This window comes from Callorhinus ursinus, unplaced genomic scaffold (assembly GCF_003265705.2).
Source record: "Callorhinus ursinus isolate GAN/ISIS: 27379988/994484 unplaced genomic scaffold, GSC_fseal_2.0 scaffold1, whole genome shotgun sequence".
Classification (NCBI taxonomy): domain Eukaryota; kingdom Metazoa; phylum Chordata; class Mammalia; order Carnivora; family Otariidae; genus Callorhinus; species Callorhinus ursinus.
Genome location: NW_027397063.1, coordinates 103,269,284 through 103,282,417, shown reverse-complemented (window position 1 = coordinate 103,282,417; position 13,134 = coordinate 103,269,284). Strand labels below are relative to the sequence as shown.

Here is a 13,134-nt window from a genome sequence, read left to right as displayed (position 1 = left end):
TAATACCCTCTAGGGTCCATCCATGTTGTCTCAAATGGCAAGATCTGATCTTTTGTTATGACTGAGCAGTATTCCACTGTATCTATATACCACATCTTCTTTATCCATTCATCTATCTATGGACACTTAGGCTGCTTCCATATCTTGGATACATGCCATTTTATTGATGAAATTTTATCAGTTCTATAAAGCCAGGTAGGGCAAGCCCCTTTTTGTAGAATTCTGACCACCTGAGAAATGTGCAAGATGGTCCTCAGTAAAACCCACATTTTAATTGTGTCTACTAAATCATCTAATCCCCGTGACTTTTATGTGTGAATTATGAATGCAAATGCTTAGTTTTTTCCTTTTTTGTCTTACCTAACAGAGAGTCATGAATATGAGTGAATAATTCCCACATCAGTTCATCTCTTGTGGGTGGAGTGGGATGGGGATTCCCAGCTACAAAGCACACGGGAGGCTGAGCTGGTGGAGCCCAAAGGCAGCAAAGAGAACCAGCGCAGGGATATACCCCCCGATGGAGGCACAGGCTGGAAAGGAGAGACTATAGAAAGAAATGCCCAAAAAAGTCACTCCTCGAGGTCTGTGCTCAGTCTCGTCTCGGCCCACTGAGGAGACGTGGAGTTAGCTGACGAGGCTGGCCAATCTTAGAAAATTATACGGAAAGCAGGAAAATAAATGGACTAGAGGTACCAAAAGTTTGGGCTGGGTATCATCTCGAGCCATTTGAAATATGCTTAAATTACATCTTTGAACTTAGCGGGCATCATTTTGTCCTTAGTTAAGGTTGACCCTACATGGCAGGAGATCTGAGCAGGGCTGTGATTATCTCAGTGACTTTAGTGTCTACCATTGGCCATGAGCACACTATTAACATTATTTTATTACTCAGAGGAGATAAGATATAGTGGAGTCACATATATGTGTATTTTGTAAATCCAATTCAACTATCTTCTCATGGATTTACAATACTACACACAAATTTGGCATATGTGTTTTTTATTATATTCTGTACATCCCTGCACCCACTGCAAACAGTTGTAGCCACTAAGCTATGTATACTGTGTACTTTATGGAATATACATTTTATTTTCAGGAGTATATGGGTTGGATTATAAGTGGGTTTTTAAAATTTATTACACATTGATTTTAGAGTCTTTGTGCTAGGTAAGATAAGTCCTACTCTATAGGGTTTTGATAAGCAAATAAAATATGTTCTGTTTATATTTTATCTTCACACATGAATTTATTATATTCATTTATTACAATTGTTATAAAAATAAATCCTAAAGCAATGTCCTAATTATTAGTTTTTCACAATTTACATTTATTACATGGGGCATAAGAGGAACAGTCTTCTTTATTAGTTGCCCTAAGGTGTCAGGAACCTGGGAGGACTTGGGACAGTGGTAATGCTCACCTTGGAAGAGAAAGTATGCCAAGCACAGTTGACAGGGATACCACACACTTGGGGATATTTACCACAAAAGCATTTTCTTGATTTCAGATTGTATTTCTGACCTTGGTTTTCTAAAAAAATAAACAAAATTTAAAAAATACATATATAAGATGGGAAATGTATCCAATGGTGAGGGTGGATGAAATTTTTGTTAGGTTTTCCAAAAAGGAACTGAGAGAAGCTAGCTGATTAGACAGAATAAGCACAAATATCATAGAGAAATAATGAAAAACACTTAAGCAAACTTTGAAGAAGCTACATGAATGTCCAGAAAGAACCTTTCATTCTGGAAATAAATTGCTAGGCAGGAATTATACAGTCTCTCTCATCCAGCTTGATGAATGATATTATCTCAAATCACACAGCCTAGGAAACTGATTACTATAGCGAGCCTAAAAATGTACTGTGAAGAGCTGTGTCAGGGTCAAGCCCCTGCTACCAACTGGCAATTATGCTGAGGCATTTGATTTGAAATCATCCTTACATGAAAATTTACCTATAAACCTGGCAGAAATACATGTTTTGGAAAAAATATTTAAGAAGACAGGAGCAAAATATATCTAAATCAAAATAATGTTTTTACTCTTTGCAAGAAAAGGGGGCTTTTATTTTTTTAAAGACTTATTTATTTGAGAGAGAGAGAGAGCAAGCAGAGGGAGGGGCAGAGGGAAAGGGGGACAAGCAGACTCCCTGCTGGTAGGGAGCCTGATGGCAGACTCGATCCCAGGACCCTGAGATCATGACCTGAGCTGAAATCAGGAGTTGGACGCTCAACCACCTGAGCCATCCAGGTGCCCCCAAAGTGGGTGGGGGCTTTTAAAAAAGATCTGCTTTATCCCCATAGCTTGGGTGATAGATACTTCTGTCTCTGTGAAGGCTTGTTTTTTTAAAGATTTATCTATTTTAGAGAGAGATGGAGAGTGCCCAAGCAGGGGAGAAGGCAGAAGGAGAGGGAGAGAATTCTCAAGCAGACTCCCTGCTGAGCAGGGAGCCCCACGCAGCAAGGTGTGCGCGTGCACACACACACACACACACACTTATACACACACAGTTTGTGCCTTTCCCTTTAGAATGAGAACTAAAAATTTTGAACGATACAGGAAAATGATATTCAAACTATTCAGAGAATACTAATATGAACAATATAATAGGATCCTTAGCTCTGGGAAAACAAAGCTATGTTCTAGGAATGTGATTGGGAAGTCACTGTAAGCTGAAAACATTGCCCTATTTTGCTTCTGTGGCCCCAAGAAGATGAAACAAAATAATAACGAAATGCTAAGAATCATTAAGAAAGATGTAGGAGAGGAAAAGAAACACTCTCCAGCCAGTTTATTGAACCTGGAAATATTATATGTTGTTCTGGTCATTGCCTTTAAAGAAATAAAACCATAGCAGACTTGAAACAAGTAGAGGAGACTTCCATATGCAGAGATCAGGGACATCCCCTTTCCCTCAGGAAAGGCTGAGACAGATGGGACTCCGATACTAACAATAAGAGGGGCAAAAGGGGAGTATGTCAGAGGGGGAGACGAACCATGAGAGATGATGGACTCTGAAAAACTGAGGGTTCTAGAGGGTAGGGGGGTGGGGGGATGGGTTAGCCTGGTGATGGGTATTGAGGAGGGCACGTTTTGCATGGTGCACTGGGTGTTATGAACAAACAATGAATCATGGAACACTGCATCAAAAACTAATGATGTAATATATGGTGATTAACATAACAATAAAAAAAATTAAAAAAAAAATAAGAGGGGCTATGGCTGGATAACACAGGTCTAACTGAGAGCAAGTGTACCAAATCCAGAGCTCCCTTGTGAAGTTAAAAAGGTCCAAATTCGGAGAAACAAAAGGAAGTCTTACTTTGCACAATAGTAAGTTTTATGCAAGTCTTTACCCCCCAGAGATGGAAGTGGCAAACATCCATAATGCCAAAAGGCTAGGAGAGTGACAATGACACCATAGTTAGTGTTAGATGGTCTTGGGTTTAAATCCCAGTTAGGGGATTTGCTAAAAGTAACTTGAGATAAATCAATCTCCCTGAGCTTCATATTTCTCATCTATAAAATGGAGGCCGTGACACCGTCTACCTCACTGGGTTGTTGTGAGGATTGAATGAGACAATGGATAAAAACACGTAGCACTAACACATGGGGGCTGAAATGAGGGGAGAGAAGGGTCACCGAGGGGACACTGGGCAGAAGGGTGAACAGGGTGAGCCGGGGGTGGCAGAGTCTTTGGCTCGAGTGTGCCTGCCCCGAACCCTGACCCGCCGGGCTACCCTGGGATTCCGGGTCCCAAGGGACAGCGCATTCGGAGGCCAGTCTGGCCCACCTGGACCTCAGGGACCTCTGACATCAGCCGTGAGGACCGTCGAGGGCCTCTTGGGCCCCCGACATTTATAGGTAGACTGTGTTCCTGCCCACCCAGGCCCCCTGGACTCCCCGGAATCAGGGGCACCTCCTCAGGGGTAAGGACCTGGACCGCGTACCAAACCACGCTGGACAAGGTGCTGGAGGTGCCTGGAGGCTGGCTCATCTCAGTAGCCGAGAGGGAGGAGCTATAAGCGTAGGTTCCAAACAAGTTCCAGAAGGTCCTGCGGTAGGCGCGAACGCCACTCCCACGCGGGACGCACAACGAAGTTGCCGATCGCATCCCCATGGTGCAGCTGCACGAGGGCAACCCGCACCACCAGCGCGAGGTCTCCACTCTCCCGCCGGGCCCTGGCAGGCCCTTGACACCCTGGCCAGGCGGACTCCCAGCCCTACCCCAGAGCGCCGCATCATCGACTCCTCCGTGTACTTCCCGCCAGCGCGCCCCACCGCAGGGCCTGCCCACACCCACATCCACCAGGATGTCCAGCCGGTGCCCCACCTGGTTGAGCCCAAAGGCCCGCAATCCAGGCGGCATGCGAGGCAGCCGCCGCGCGGACTTCCCGCGCTTGCAGCAGGCGCGCGTCGGGAGGCCGGCCCGCACCCGTGGGCCCTCCCCTGCACGTCGCGCCGCACGGACTTCGGCGCTTGCAGCGGGCTGAGCGCGCAGGCGTGCCCATCGTTAACCTCCGGGACCAGGCGCTGTGTCCTAGCTGGGAGGCCTTGTTCTCGAGCTCCGAGGGCCAGCTGAAGCCCGGGCCCGCATCTTCTCTTTCGCCGGCAGACGTGGCCGGCAGCACCTCGCCTGGCCCCGGCAGAGCGTGTGGCACGGCTCAGACCCTCGCGGGCGCCGGCTCACCAACACCTGCCGCGAGACGGGGCGGACCCAGGCAGCGGCAGCCGCGGCCCAGGCCTCCTCGCTGCCGGCGCGCACGCTGTTGGAGCAGAAAGCCAGGAGCTGCCACGACGCCTTCCTCGTGCTCTGCACCGTGCATCAAGAACAGCTTCATGACCTCCTCCTCCAAGGAGGGGCCCTGCCGGCTCTGGCGGGCAGATGGACAAGCGGACAGCTGGCCAGAGGGGAGGCCAGGCAGCAGGGGAGCGAAGCAGGAGCGGTGCAGGAGCGTCTGTTGGCACCTCCAGGGTGGGAAGCTGGCTGGGACATTTTCCTGTATGTTTCACGTTTTTTGTAACCCTCAAGAAATAAAGGGAAGCCAAAGAGGGTATTTTTTTTTTAAAAGTTTAAAACAAAAACACCTAGCACAGGGCCGGGCACATCTTAAGAGGCCAACGGAGGTTAGCTAGTAATATTTTCGTGGATAAGAGTTCCTTATCTCAAAGTGGTACACAAGCCTCAATTGCCTGACTACTAAGAGAAACTTGGTGGCTTTGATCCTGTGTAGGCATTCTTATGCTCTAAGACCGGGATCAACAAATATTTTCTGTTAAAAGCTGGAGGGTAAAAAGTATAGGCTTTGTGGGACATACGGCCTCTGTCAAAAATATTCAGTTCTGTCCTTTAGCAAGAAAGAAGCCATAATCGGTAATTGAATTTGCATGGTTGTGTTCTAATCAAACTTTATTTATGGACACTGGAATTTGAATTTCACATAATTTTTAACTGTCACTAAAAATTCTTCTTCATTTTTCATTTAATTTTTTTTTAAATTAAAAATGAAAACCAGTCTTCTGGGCCACACAAAAACAGGTAGTGGGCTGGATTTGGCCCACAGGTTGTAGTTTGCTTACTGCTGCTCTAAGATAATGAGGGGTTCAGAACAAGCCACACCAGAATGTGCCACTTTGGCATGTGGATTATTTTGAGCTGAAGGCAATCAAGACCCAGCAGACACAGGAAAAGCTTTTTACCTCCCCCTTAACTGCCTAAGTGAAATTAGAATGGGGTCGGCTACCAGGAAGAGAGTCATTACCAGTGATAAGCTTTTCATCTGAGAGACTTATCTGTAAGGCAGGGCAATATTTATTTACCAAACATTTGCTTTTCTCACCTTCCTATGAAGTGTCTCCCTCCCCTTTGAAGCCCTAGACCCCTATCCCTTTCCTTAGTTCAGGAGATATATAAGCCTCAATTGCCTGGCTGCCTTTGGGTCATAGCTTTGTGATGCTCCCACAGATACATAATTAAATTTGTTTTTCTCCTGTTACCCTTTTTATCATGGGAGGGGTCTCAGCCAAGAACCTAGGAGGGTAGAGGGAAAATTATCTCTCCCCATTAATAATTTAGTTTACTTAGTTCTGACAATATGAAGAGCAATTCTCACTCTCTCTAGTTTTGTAACACTGCATCCTCATTTGAGGACACACAAAATCTGCTAAATGTGCTGCTTGGCATCTCTGTGTTTGGTTAAAGTAAACTAAAATATCCTTTGAAAGGAATAGGAAATTTTCAGGATTCCATCCATCTGTAGACCTATAGACTGAGGTAGGAAAAAGTGCATTAGAACCACACTGGCAAAGAAAATTTTAATAAATTGTCTCTTGATAATAAATTCTGAAAATGACAAATGTGAAATATTTCAGGAGCCATTGCCAATCTTATGTCTCTCTATTTGTGACTCAGTGGATCATGACTGGATACTCAATCAACAGCTGGAAAATATTATGATAATGAAGCCCAAGATTCTGAAGGTAGCTTTGTAAACATCTTTTAAATGGTTTTTCTCATGACTAATGTTAGCATCTGCAGTGATGTTTGCAGTAAAGGACAAAATTTATTCTTGATATTTCTGCTAGTGTGCTTAAATAAAATTTCCTTTAAAACTGAACACTGTAATAATCCTCTATTACTATAGCGTTGTGGCGATTTGTGTGTGGGAAATGGTGCTTCCCTTCACGTACCTTTCCCCACCCTTCAAAGTGATTTGGAGACTCAGAAATCATGGCTGAGAGCAGGAAGCTCAAGGCCAGTGTGAAAGATGGAAGGAAACACAGTGAAGCATTTTTTGCAACCCTCTGTCCCCTGAATATAACTTTTAGGTTAAGGAAAAAGTTTTAATATATAATACGAACATATTTGTCCTTTATAGCAATACAACAGTAAAATATAATTTTAAATATTTTTTATGGAGGAAGAGGCCTATGAAGTTAAAAGTGCTTAGGACCCTCAAAAGTCATAATGTGGCCCTGCCTCTTAGGTCCTCAACTCTCTGTCATGAGCTGCCAAGGAAAAGTAGAAAACATAGTGGTAATCTCTTAGCACTTCCCAGCCTTACTCCTCTGGTTTTAGTCACTCTGTGTGCCCAACCTGGCAAAAATGGAAGAAGGTATCCTGGACCTTGGCCTCGAGGTCCCAATCACCCACTGAGTTAAATATCTTCTGGAACTGAGCTTCAGGGGTACCCTCTCCAAGCCTGCCTGCCGGTGGTCTTCCAGGGCAAGTAGATGTCACGGACCCAGGAGAGTGGCCTCTCTCTGTGGCGTGGCACTTCAGAGTCCTAGAGAAGTGGTGGGACCCACCGTGAAACTGTGGGAGCCAGTGTTTGGAGAAATGTCTGAGCCAGGACTGGCTGCACTAACAGAGTCTGACTTGCACGGGGCCTCCAGACATGGCTCTGGATGGAGAAGGTTCACTCCCTCATCAGCTTGCAGGCTGGATGAAGTTTGTTTTGTTTCATTTTGTTCTGTTTATCTAGGCCTCCATGGACACAGTTTCTGAAATGTGAATCCATTCCAGCAAAGAAAGGAAGTCAGAGGTAGATAGCAGGGGATGGGCAATGGGGCCCTAGGTCCAGCTGCTCCGAGAGCTGCTCCTCTCACTCTGGGGGTCATCTGGCCGTGCCACTTAGCCAGGTATCCCCCGCAGTGATGGAAGACTTGGACAGCAGGGTTTCCTGAAGCCAAGGGACTATACTACCACCAGGTCCTAGACCAGACCTTCTTCCAGGCCTCTGGGGTTTCATAGTACCTGACCCCAGCATGGCTGGACTGGTGTCTATTTTTGGACTAATAGTAGCAGCCATATCACACCTGTAGAGAAACAGCTTCCTGAGTGTGTGTGATTTTTTTTTCTTTACTGGAGTGAGGAGTCCTCAGAGTCACCATGAATGGATCAGTTCTTCTCTTAGCCAGTGGGAGGAACTGACACTCAATGAGGGCTCTGGCAGGGTGGGGGGTGGGGTGGGGGAAGGGTCATCTCCCAGAGAGCTCTGGTGGTAGCTCAATGGCAAGTGAGGGAATAGGTTTCTGCCCGGGGTTGCAAGAAACAAAATGAGGGGTTCACTGTCGTCCCACCATCGTGGACTATCATATTTTCCAAGGTGGTGAAGAAAGTTACCATTGGAATCACTAATCTTTGCATGTAAGTAATTACGAAGGACGTCAGCAACCTTCTCATAGTCCACTTTATGGGAATGGGGATGGTTTATAATTTCTTCCAGAAGGTAGTCTATACATTTCTAAGCTAGGAGTACCATTCTGCAATCTTGTTTAAATAATCCCAGACTAATTCAATAGTGTATTTTGGGGCCTCCTTTTCCATGTACTCAGTTAGGGTTTGGAGGACTTGGGCTGGGACTTTTTTGCTGATGGTTTCCAGGAATGATGACGCTGAGGTCATGTGCCAGTCCCCCCACAGCAGGTCTAACAGGAACTACAGGTCCACGGTCAGAAGCCACACAGCAAGGGCCCTCCTGAGATAGGCCTATCACTGCCCAGACAAGGATATCCAGGAGACGAAGAGTCAACCTCAGGACAAGCTACATGGCCATCTCGTCTAGAAAGGGCATGGCACCACGCTTTCTACATTATAGGCAATAGGCACCACCCGGCCTTCCTCAAGCAGAAGCTTGTCTTCTTTCATAAAGACAGTAACCTCCCAAATGGAGACTATATCCCAAGTGGCTGGTAACTTGACACCAAATACAAACTTTATAAAGCATTCCACGGGGACACACTGATAACCACAATGGGCAATATTTCTGGTAAATCCCACTCTCATGTCTAGATTTGAGGTGATAATCACCTCCCTGTTTGTTTGCTTAGAACAGACACCATACAGGACCACCTTGGCTATTTCTGTCACCTCCTTGTGCATTTTCCCCACCCTGCCATATTAGATTTTATCCATACAGACACTGACAGCATGGGGCTCCCATGGTGGTTCGAGTGATCAGGGTTTGGGAACCAACAGTAGGGATTATTTGCTATAAATAAAAAAAAAATGCAGAAATTGTGGGTCGGCTGGGAAACAAGAACCTTGAGTTATAAAGATGATAGACTTCCCTTGGGGAGAAGTGTGGGTTCACACAGGGTTGTGAGCCTCTCTTTTTTTGTGGCAGAATTGCTTCAGCTATGGAAAGGTTTTTCACCGAAGTGGGGTTTTTGTGTAGAATTCCCTACTGTATACCAGAGGGAAGAGAGGAATGGTCCCCGTGTGCTTTCAGGCACCAGGGTTGGCGGTAACGTCCGCTTGGCGTGGTGGGATGAAGAGTTTTGAAGCTAGTTCAGAGCACCTTGTGACCGAGAGATACTGAATGACCTTACATTTGGTTGCAAACAAAAGGGCTGCCTGAACTCTCACTTCACTTAACTAATTAGAAAGGAAGGAAAGGAGAGAGTGAACAGAATTCTTCAGAGACTACCAGGAGGCACCAGGGTGCACCTGAGGAGTCAGAGGTGGTGACCAGCTGGTTGTAGGGGAGGGATGAGCGGGTTTTCATGCCCCATCCAGAGCCTTCTCAGAGTCCCTGCAGGGCTGTGGTTACAGACAACATCCTCTAATTTGCTTCTAGCCTGACAGGGTTGATCATAGACAGGATTGCTGTGGTCCTCAGGCACAAACCCTCTGAAGTTCAGAAGATCTGAGTTCGTGAGAAATGGACTCAAATCTTGGTAGGTGCAGATAACTGCTGTGTCGGTTTCCATTTTGGCGAACAGGGCTGTCCGATAAGTACCCGTACGCTGAGGAGGGGAGCAAAACTCAGCACGCACCCCACGTCCCAACACTGGGAGGAGAACAGACCTTGTTTGGAGGGTGGGGTGTCTGTGTGTATTAGATAAAATCTGGATGTTGACATGTTTTCCTGCCATCTAGCTTCAAATTTCTCAGATTTTCTAGAAGGTATTTCACAAACTATAATTCTTGGCCTATCAGTGGATTGTGAAATCAATTTAGTAGGGCAGAACCAATATTTTTGTTTTATTTTAAATTTTTTTACTATGGAAGATATCTAATATCTAGAATATTGGAGAGAATAGTCTGACATCCTTTCATGTGCCTCTCACCCAGCTTCAGCAACTACCTCCTCATGGTCAGTCCTATATCATCTCCATGTCATTCCATCTGTCTCAATTATTTGGAAGCCATCTGTCTCAATGAATTATTACATCATTTTATCTGTAAACCCTTTGGTTTGTATCCCTAAAAGACAATGATTATTCCCACTTTAAAATGACATCCATAGAATAAAAGTGAAGTCCTGTTTTATTAAGCTGTTATTTCATTTGCATGTGTGTATGCACGGTGTGCCGTGTGTGCGTTTTGCTGTGATGTACAATGTATTTCTTACAGTGAGTCTTAAAGTTCAGAGGCTATTGTTCTAGAAGACACTGTGTAGCACCCAGGCCTCACGGGCAGCCTCAGGGTCCCCCCACCCACCCTCACTGCTGGCAGAGGAGGCTCGGGCTCAACCCAGCAGGAAAGATGTGTTGGGGAAGAGTGCTGGGGCGGGCGGAGGGTGGCCTGGACCCAGTGCCGTCCCCCCTTCAGAGGCACATTCCCGAAGCTTTCACTAGGGGGAATCTGTGATGGGGTAAAAGAAAAAGTATAGGATAGTACCTGTTTGCAGCCTCCCCCTCTCTTCTAAGGAGGCCTCAGAGCCTGGCTTTGTGTTGCTGCTGCGAATAAAAGATGAAGGGAAGGAGGCCTAGAAAAGTGAAATGCAGCTAGTCAGTGAAGAGCTGAGCAGAAGTGGGGAGGGAGCGGGACGCAGCTGTGAGATGGGGAGGAGAGTTCTAGAACGGGGAGGGGAAAGGAGCCAGGAGAGTCTTCTCGGTAGCTGCTGTGGAGACCGGGCAAGGGTAGCTGAGGAGGGATTTTAGGAGAACGTGCTCTGAGCCTTGCAGTGTGTCTTGGTTTAGGTTTGTTTTAAAAACTTCAGTAAAGTTTTAAAATCCTTTCCAGTGCTTTCTGGAGATGGAGTTAGTACTTCCACTGAACAGCACTCTAGGAAGAAGAGCTCAGGTTGTGTGGGTCAGAATGAATCGCTTACGGTCTCCTCCATCTCCTACTTTATAGACCTCATTCTTGCTCTTCTTTCAGCCTGCAAGTTGGACAACCGTGCTTCCAGAAAGCTCCTCCATGGCGCTTCCACAGCCCCTGCCCAACCGTCCCTGTGGTCTTGTTACCCCACTTCCATCCCCCGTGGTGTTGAATGAGGGTTACCGGCCCGAGAGCAGCTTGAGGGCCAGGACCCTGTCTGGTTCACCCTGGCATTCCCCGGGGCTGCCAGCGCACAACACATTTGTTGTTTCCCTGTCTTCACAGAAATGAGCATCCCACTGGGGGTCTTGGGGAAAAATAAGGAAAAACACAAGTGGGACTAAGGACAATGGGTAAGTTTGTGATGCGAACGATCCTGCACGCTTCATGAGTTTAGAACAGAAATGACGGACCGAAAACAAGAAAAACAAAAATAGTGCACCCTCCTTTGTGCTCAGTGTTCTAGGCACTGTCCTAAGTACTTTACATTTGTAAACTCCTATAACCCTCACAAGAACCCTCTGACTCGGGGACCAGTATTGCTCTCATTTTGCAGATGAGGAAAACAGCACAGAGAGGTGAAATGACTTGCCCACAGACCTGGACCTGCTTCAGGTGGGGGTGGAGCTGGACCATCTGGCTTTCTCTTTTTAATCCTCTGGTCTCTGCTTGAACTGACACCTTCTCAAGGAAAAGGTTCCTGACACCCCGAAACCAGGTTAGTCCACTCATTTATCTGCTCCTATAGCACCCAGCTCTCTTCTTTATAATCCTTATCACACTAGTGATTGTTTCATTCTGCAAGCCCATCAATATTTACTGAGCGCCTACTATGCCCCAGGCGCCGATTGGGGTGCTGTGGAGGCACCAGTGAACAGGACAGAGCCCCCACACGTGCGTGCGGAGCTTACTTTCTAGGTGCGGAGTGACGGGACACAGAAAAGTTAAAAAATACAGAAACAGGAACCACGTCAGAGCTTGAGCGGTGCTATGTGAAGAAATGAAATACAGTGCCAGCATACTAGGTCAGGTAGTCTGAGAAGGAGACAGAGCTAAAGGCTGAAGAGCAAGAGTCAGCCAAGCCAAGACCAGGGCCGACAGCTGGTACAAAGGTCCTGAAGTGGGAATGAACTTGGCCTGCCCCAGGAATGAAAGACCTCCCCGCTGGAATGTGGTGGACGAGGGCAAGAGTCCTGTGAAATGGAGTCTGAGAGGCCAGATCATGGAAACAGGGACACGGAGTTTAAAAGCAAGGAGACAAAGACGGAAGCTTTCTCAGTGCAATGGAAGCCACTAGGAAGCCATTTAAACAGAGAAGTCTCATGATATAATTCATGTTTCTAAAAGCTACTCTGGATGCTGTAAGGAAAGCGGATGGTAAAAGGACAAGAATGGAAATGAGAAGGCAATAATTTTAGCCATCTGGTGAGAGGTGGTGCCTTGCACCAGGATGGAGATGCCGAAGCTGAAGAAGAGTGAGTGCATTCAGGGTATGTCTTGGAAGTAAAGTCAACAGGTGCTTGCTGGATTGGATGTGGGGGAGACAAAGGAAACGAATCAAGGATAACTTGTCTATCTTTGGAATGGAAATATGAGGAAGCCATTTACTGGGACAGCAGAGAATGTGAGAGAGGGTAGGCAGCAGTGAAGCATCCAGAGTTCTGTTGGAGTCATATTAAGTTGGAGATGCCTAGTAAGATATCTACGTTTATATCTAAGTTGGGGAGCCAGCCAGGTGGTGGGATATATACCAGTCTGTGGGTTCTGGGTGGAGATCAAGGCTGGAGATATGAATTCCCGGACCTCATCCTGAAGACGGTATTTCAAGTCAAGAGTCTGGTTGAGATCATCTGGAGCGTGTTTGCTTCTGATTAAACTGATGGAGAAGTCATTGTGAAGGAAGTGAGATCCAGAGCTCAACTGGATGGGGTGGCCTCTGGGGACACTTCATTTAAAGACTGAGAGAATGTGGGTAGAGATTTCCACATAGATGCTGCCTGGTTAGGAGTCTATATCCTAGGTTGGTGAAGGAGTTCCTCTATGAATCTTTCTTTCTTTTTCTTTTTTCTTTCTTTTTCTTTTTT

At 46.3% G+C, this 13,134-nt stretch overlaps 1 pseudogene; it reads left to right on the top strand.

Moving 5' to 3' along the window:
- The first annotated feature begins 3,609 nt into the window (after positions 1 to 3,609).
- LOC112820024 (collagen alpha-1(XVIII) chain-like) lies at positions 3,610 to 11,341 on the top strand (annotated as a pseudogene).
- Positions 11,342 to 13,134: the final 1,793 nt, after the last annotated feature.